The sequence below is a fragment of the Periplaneta americana genome, chromosome 8 (genome assembly GCF_040183065.1).
Source record: "Periplaneta americana isolate PAMFEO1 chromosome 8, P.americana_PAMFEO1_priV1, whole genome shotgun sequence".
Classification (NCBI taxonomy): Eukaryota; Metazoa; Arthropoda; class Insecta; order Blattodea; family Blattidae; genus Periplaneta; species Periplaneta americana.
The window spans coordinates 49461798-49468952 of NC_091124.1; positions in this window are offsets into that span (position 1 = coordinate 49461798).

The following is a 7155-nucleotide window of genomic DNA, read 5'->3' on the forward strand; positions in this document are numbered from 1 at the left end:
GAGGGCCTCCCGCTCCGCTCGACCCGGACTATCGATCTGTGTCCATAATGTGTTTTAACACACTGGGGAACAGTGGCTAATTGGTCCTGGGCTATCCACCCGCTGCCGGTTAGACGCAATTCGCATCTCTTGGAAAAGACAGGTGCCCTGCTTCAGGATTACCAATAAAAATCAGCGCCATGGAAATAACTTACTTTCTCATAAGTTCTACTCTCTTCTTCGTCACTTTTCCAGTGATATTCCCGTTTCTAAATTATTTTCGCTTTACTATCGCTTACAAAGCAAATAAATTAAACTTTTTACTTTATTATTTATTTATTTATTCATTCATTTATTTATTCATTCATTTATTCATTTATTCATTTATTTAATTAATTAATTAATTTATTTATTTATTTAATCTGACAGGATTAAGGCCATAAGGCCTTCTCTTCTATCCCACCAGATAGCACATATAAATACAAAAAATAAATACAGACGCTGGTGAAAATAATACAAATTAAATTAAAGCCCTATAGAAGGTCAACAGGGTCAAAAGAACACTATAGAGCTCTCATCGAGCTAATACAAGAAAAAAATAAAGAAAAACAGAGATAGCAATGATGATAGTGATAACTGATAACCAAAGCTCGGAACTTGGGGACTTGTGTCTTTGCACGTGGCTAGGCGATCAGACTTCAATGTCAACAAACTCCCTCTTCCAGCACGGAGGGAGTGTTGGGTCTGCTATAAAAGTGGTTTCTGGTTAGAACAACATATTGATAGTGAATTATGGTAGGTTGAAACACGTAATTATATAGCATGTATATAATAGAAATAAACGTGAGACATATATCAAATTTACTGTTCTTCTCTGTACATTTTATTACAGTGTATCACTACGTACATTCGAAGATTTTCGAACCCATAACTTCTTCGCAGATTTGAAACGAGAAAAACTTATTTCCACGTCACATGAATTGACGGGAGCAAACTTAAAATAGGCCTACTGAATGTTTTCACTGTCACTGTTTTCTGTCCGATTATCAGTAGTTGCTAGCTGATCTCGTATCTGAGGAAGATTAGTATATCCTAAATTTTTCTAAAAATAGTTTTCAATTTGTGTGTCACTTTCAGGGTAGGTTCCTCTGCTACTTGGTCCATGACTATGGACACATTTTCCACCAATTTAAGGGACTGCAATGTCTTTCAATGAATGCCCGTTTCCAGGATCTAATTTGTGTGTGGCACAACTTACAAAATATAAACTCTTCATTCGAAGAAAATAATGTATCTCCTCCGAATTCCTCCACGAAATTCTGTACCGGTACCTAAAATTAAAAAAAAAAAAATGTATTTTCAAACTTCTATAATACCCATTCGAATAACACATATTTTCTAATTCCTCAAACAAGCCGTTTACTTGTAATTCTCTGAATGTCTTGGCTTCGACATGACACAGTTTCTTCGTCCGTCTTCCTGTCATTCGATGTGACCACTTATTAGTACATACGACTGTCCCTGAGCAATTGCAGCGTGAGCTTTGTGTACGTTGTACCTCCAACCTTACTCATACACAAAATACACAACTACCCAAGTTCCGAGCTTTGCTGATAACTAATAATAGTAATAATAATAATAATAATAATAATAATAATAATAATAATAATAAATACATATGGTGCTGTGCTGCATGTTGGGATCCTTACAGATTAGAACATATTAAGACACTGGAAAAGATTCAAAAACGGGCTCTCAAGTGTTGTCGGAAAAATTCATCATTAAAATGGGACACACTCACGGACAGGAGAACGCGAATTCGATTATGCGCACTGTTCAAAACATACAGAGATGAGCATGCCTGGAGAGAAATAAAAAATAGGTTGCAGCCGCCAAATTACTCTTCAAGGAACGACCACTCATATAAATTGAGGTAAAGAAGGCAGAGGACGGACACTGGAAAGTTTTCTTTTCTCAATCATACTATCAGGGACTGGAACGCTTTACCTGCAGACTTACTAAAGGCTTTACCAACAACCAAAAACGTATTTAAAAATAGGCTTAAGGACTTTACTAATAGACGGTAATTATACACAGTATGTAAAGGATGTAAATGATATTTTGTTATTGAAGTGTTGTATCAGTGAAGAATTATGTTGTGTCAGTGAAGTGTGTTGTCTCAGTGAAGTGTGTTGTGTCAGTGAAACATGTTCCTGTCAGGGAAGCTTTATAGTTTATAGTAGCAGTGCAAAGTATTTGAACAGTGAAATATTTTTGAAGTGTTAGTGACATCAGGATAGAATCAGTGAAATGTGTCGTAGTTCCAGTGCAGTGAGTGAGTTGACAGAGAAATGAGTGTAATGTTGAAAGGTACTTGTGCAGATATCAACATATCATACTCGTGGGTTTTAGTTCGAACATAGGTTTAAGGTACAAATTAGATTTACTTTAAATGTTATTTTAACTGATCGTGCTTCATTTAATTTCGGATGTTCCCTGTTATTATTATTATTATTATTATTATTATTATTATTATTAATTATTGTTAGTATTAATTATTAGTATTTTATTAATTGTATTTTTAATTAATAAGTTTATTATTGTCATTATTGAGTGTAATTAGTTACCACTGCCACCGGGTATATACCCATTGCAGTGTGAATAAATACATACATACATATTAATATTAATTGTCAATTTTACAACAGCATAGTTACAATATTTACTATATGTCATGGGTTAAGCCGAAGTTGCGCAACCTGACAGGTGTTCAAAAAGCAATTCCACGAACTAGAATGTGATTTTTTAATTTAAATTTGAATTTTGATATTGTTCGACAGTCTCTGACATGGTCAGGGAGAGAGTCCCAGAGGTGTGGAATAGATATGCTGAAAGATGATGAGTAGAAGGATGTTCTGTGCAGAGGAATAGAGGTACATATTCCGGGTTCGAGGTAGTGAAAGGTAAACAAAACGAGATGCTAGGTAAGAGGGTGTGGAGGTGTGGAAGATTTTAAATAGTAATAAGAGAGAGTTGAAGAATCTTCTTTCTTTAAGTAGACTCCACGACAACAATTCTAGTGACGGTGTTACATGATCGAATTTTCCAATGTTACAAACGAAACGAACGCAGATATTGTTAACACGCTGTAGTCTATGGGCAAGATCAGTATTTAGATTCGTGAATAGAGAATCGCGATAATCGAAGTGGGGCATCACTAAAGTCTGGATCAGGTTCTTTTTAAGGCTGAGAGGTAAAAAGTTGGCTAAGTGCCTGAGGGAATGAATTATGGAAAAAGTTTTCTTATATATGTAGGTCACTTGACTTTGAAAATTTAAATTTGAATCTAAATATACCCTAAATTTTTTACTGTCTTACTATATGTAATTGTGGTATTATTTATTTTTGCATTTGGTACAGTGGCTTTACGTCTTAATAAGAAAATAACTTGAGACTAATCTCGCCCCCGACGACGACGACGATGATGATGATGTTGATAAATAATAATATATATAATGACAATGCATTACAAGAGAATTTACTATCAAGAGGACAAGTAAACAACTCTCTCTTGGGCACAGACAATTAACTGGTATACTATACCAAGTGTTTCATTCAAGCAGTTCATAAATTACCATTTGTTATTACTGGAGAAAAATTAATTTTAGCGCCGAGAATCGAACCCGGGACCCCCAATTCTGCGCACAGGGTGCTCAAAACACTGAGCTACGCGGAAGTTCAATCCATAGCACTGGATCGAATCTTTCTTCTTTGGTTCTTTCCCTTAATGGCCGTACTCCATGTTCGACATATATGCATAATATATCGACATATTGTATATTAAGCCACCACACAAGTAGCGCACTCATTTGAATGACTTGGCGGCCGGAACTCCACAGTATATATGCACTGTTGGGCTAATAATCTATGTAAAGATTAATTGGTTCCGGTGTAGCTCAGTGGTTAGAGTACTCAGTGCGTAAAACTGATGGTTCCGAGTTCAATCCTCGGCGCCGAAGCGAATTTTTCTGTATTAATAACAAATGGTAACCATAACAGATAAATGAAAAATTGTAAATTCCTTTTTAGAACGAAAAGTTACAATTGTTCGGATCAATATTCTGCACATTTTTTTCAATGATTTATTATCATAATACACTGCTGTCTTAAAATGACTCAGAATATTGGGAATTCAATCAATGGCTTTCGCAAAACCGCTATGAAATGTTTCATATAAAACAATATTGTTATCTCGAAAAGGAAGCGAAAACGAGCAAAATTGTAAAAACTTTTTTGTTTGAAACATCTCAAAAAATAACCCCCTGAAAATTAGGATATTACTTGCGGTTCACCATTAATATATAGGCCTACATACATACATACATACATACATACATACATACATACATACATACATACATACATACATACATACATACATAGTCCACACCTGTGGAGTAACGGTTAGCGCGTCTGGTCGCGAAACCAGGTGGCCCAGGTTCGATTCCCGGTCGGGGCAAGTTACCTGTTTGAAATTTTTTCGGGGTTTTCCCTCAACCCAATATGAGCAAATGCTAGGTAACTTTCGGTGCTGGACCCCGGACTCATTTCACCGGCATTATCACCTTACCTCATTCAGATGCTAAGTAAACCTAAGATAAAGCGTCGTGAAATAACCTACTAAAATAAAAAATACATACATTACATACATACATATCATAATTACATTACATCACAATTATACGAATACTTACGTTATATTAAATCGTCATTGTTCCTACAATAAATTCTAAGTGCAAAATATAAAATTGTTCAGTAGGAAGAAAAACACATTTATTCATTCTATGGCAGTAGTACATAGGAGATTGTGAATTCTTGCATTTTTCGAAAGAAAGAAATATAATTACATGTAGGAAATGTTATTATTTGCTGTATCAGTATTTAAGTTATTTAATAGAGCAAAAATCTGAAAATCGATAAATATGTCACATAGGTGTTATTGCAGGAACAACGACGATATATATATGTTACACTACATTGCATAACATAACATAATATAATATAACATAACATAATATAACATAACATAACATAACATAAAACATAATATAACATAACAAAACACAACACACCATATCGTATATTACTGCGTTATGACTATCAGTATACGTACAATCTCGCAAGATTTCCATTTGCAAAGAAGTCTAGGCCTATGCTCTAAATCACAATGTTTATTGACGTGAAATGGAATAAAAATATATCTAAACTCTATGAATATAATTCCATACCATATATACTCGCACTGATGGTTATTTATCTACTGAAGAGTTCTCGGTAATTTATTATATGTGCAACATTTAATTATTGCTATTTTTCCACTCTTTGGCCTCTTCCAATTAAAATCAAAATAGCGAAAAATATTCCAATTCCCTCTCTACCACAGCGAACCGAAATAGTAATAAATAATCGTTTGATATAAAATATGCGTATTTCCAATGTCCTATCATGTATTCAAAACGCGGTCTCTTTGAAAACGTTGATTTCGTAGAAGTGAAATAATCGATTATTGTTAATTTACCTGTACTGTACACCGAAACAAATCCATCATTTAAATTATAAGCCATAGTATGCGTGGCTCTTAAAACGCGATATAAATTTATATTACACATTACATTATATTATGTACCCTACTATATTATAGTCTAGGTATACTATATTATAGTCTAGGTATACTATAATATATTGTATTATATTCACTGAAAATAGAATTTGCAATAAAAATACCGTTCAGAAAACGCCGAATCAATGGAATATTCGGACAACAAAATTTATATTGAAATAACTTTCTTTTTATTATTCTATTTCTACCGCTATGATACACAATTTTCCATCAACCACCTTCATCTTTAAGTTTATAAAGCAAAACAATGGCAACGGATCATATTTTCAATGCGATTCACACCAGGGAATTCTCACATGGAGAATCGAATTTCGGTCCCTTTTAAAAGCGAGAATTTGTCAATAAATGATTAAGCCAGCGATGACGGAGGAAGCGGCGATGTGGAGAGTTGGTACTGGTAGTGAAGGAAAAATGGTAATGTTTGTGGAAGTAATGGTGCTAGCGGTGTTGGAGGAATTGATCATGTTGCTGGAAGAAATGGTGATTGTATTGGAGGAAGAGCTGTTATTGAAGAAAGTACTGGTGATGTTAGAGAATGTGGCGACGTTGTTGGAGGAAGTGGCGACGGTGTTGTAGGAAGTGGCGACGGTGTTGGAGGAAGTGGCGACGGTGTTGTAGGAAGTGGCGACGGTGTTGGAGGAAGTTGCGACGGTGTTGGAGGAAGTGGCGACGGTGTTGTACGAAGTGGCGACGGTGTTGGAGGAAGTGGCGACGGTGTTGGAGGAATTGGCGACGGTGTTGTAGGAAGTGGCGACGGTGTTGGAGGAAGTGGCGACGGTGTTGTAGGAAGTGGCGACGGTGTTGGAGGAAGTTGCGACGGTGTTGGAGGAAGTGGCGACGGTGTTGTACGAAGTGGCGACGGTGTTGGAGGAAGTGGCGACGGTGTTATAGGAAGTGGCGACGGTGTTATAGGAAATGGCGACGGTGTTGGAGGAAGTGGCGACGGTGTTGGAGGAAGTGGCGACGGTGTTGTAGGAAGTGGCGACAGTGTTGTAGGAAGTGGCGACGGTGTTGGAGGAAGTGGCGACGGTGTTGGAGGAAGTGGCGACGGTGTTGGATGAAGTGGCGATGATATTGGAGGAAGTGGCGATGGTGTTGGAGGAAGTGGCGATTGTGTTGGAGGAAGTGTCGACGGTATTGAAGGAAGTGGCAATGGTGTTGGAGGAAGTGGCGATAGTGTTGGAGAAAGTGTCGACGGTGTTGGAGGAAGTGGCGACGTGTTGGAAGAAGTGACGACAGTTTTGGAAGAAGTAGCGACGGTGTTAGAGGAAGTGACGACAATGATAGAGGAAGGTGTGTTGGTGTTGGAGCACATAGTGATTGTGTTGGATTGTGTTGAAGGAGGTGGTGAGAGTAATCTTAGCGAAGGCAATGATAGTGACTTTGGAGGAAATTATGGTGGTTTTTTATTAAAGGAACACTATAGGTTTTGGGGAGGAAGTGGTAGTGATATTGCAGATGGAAGTGATAATGGTTTTGGTGGAGAAAGTGGTAGT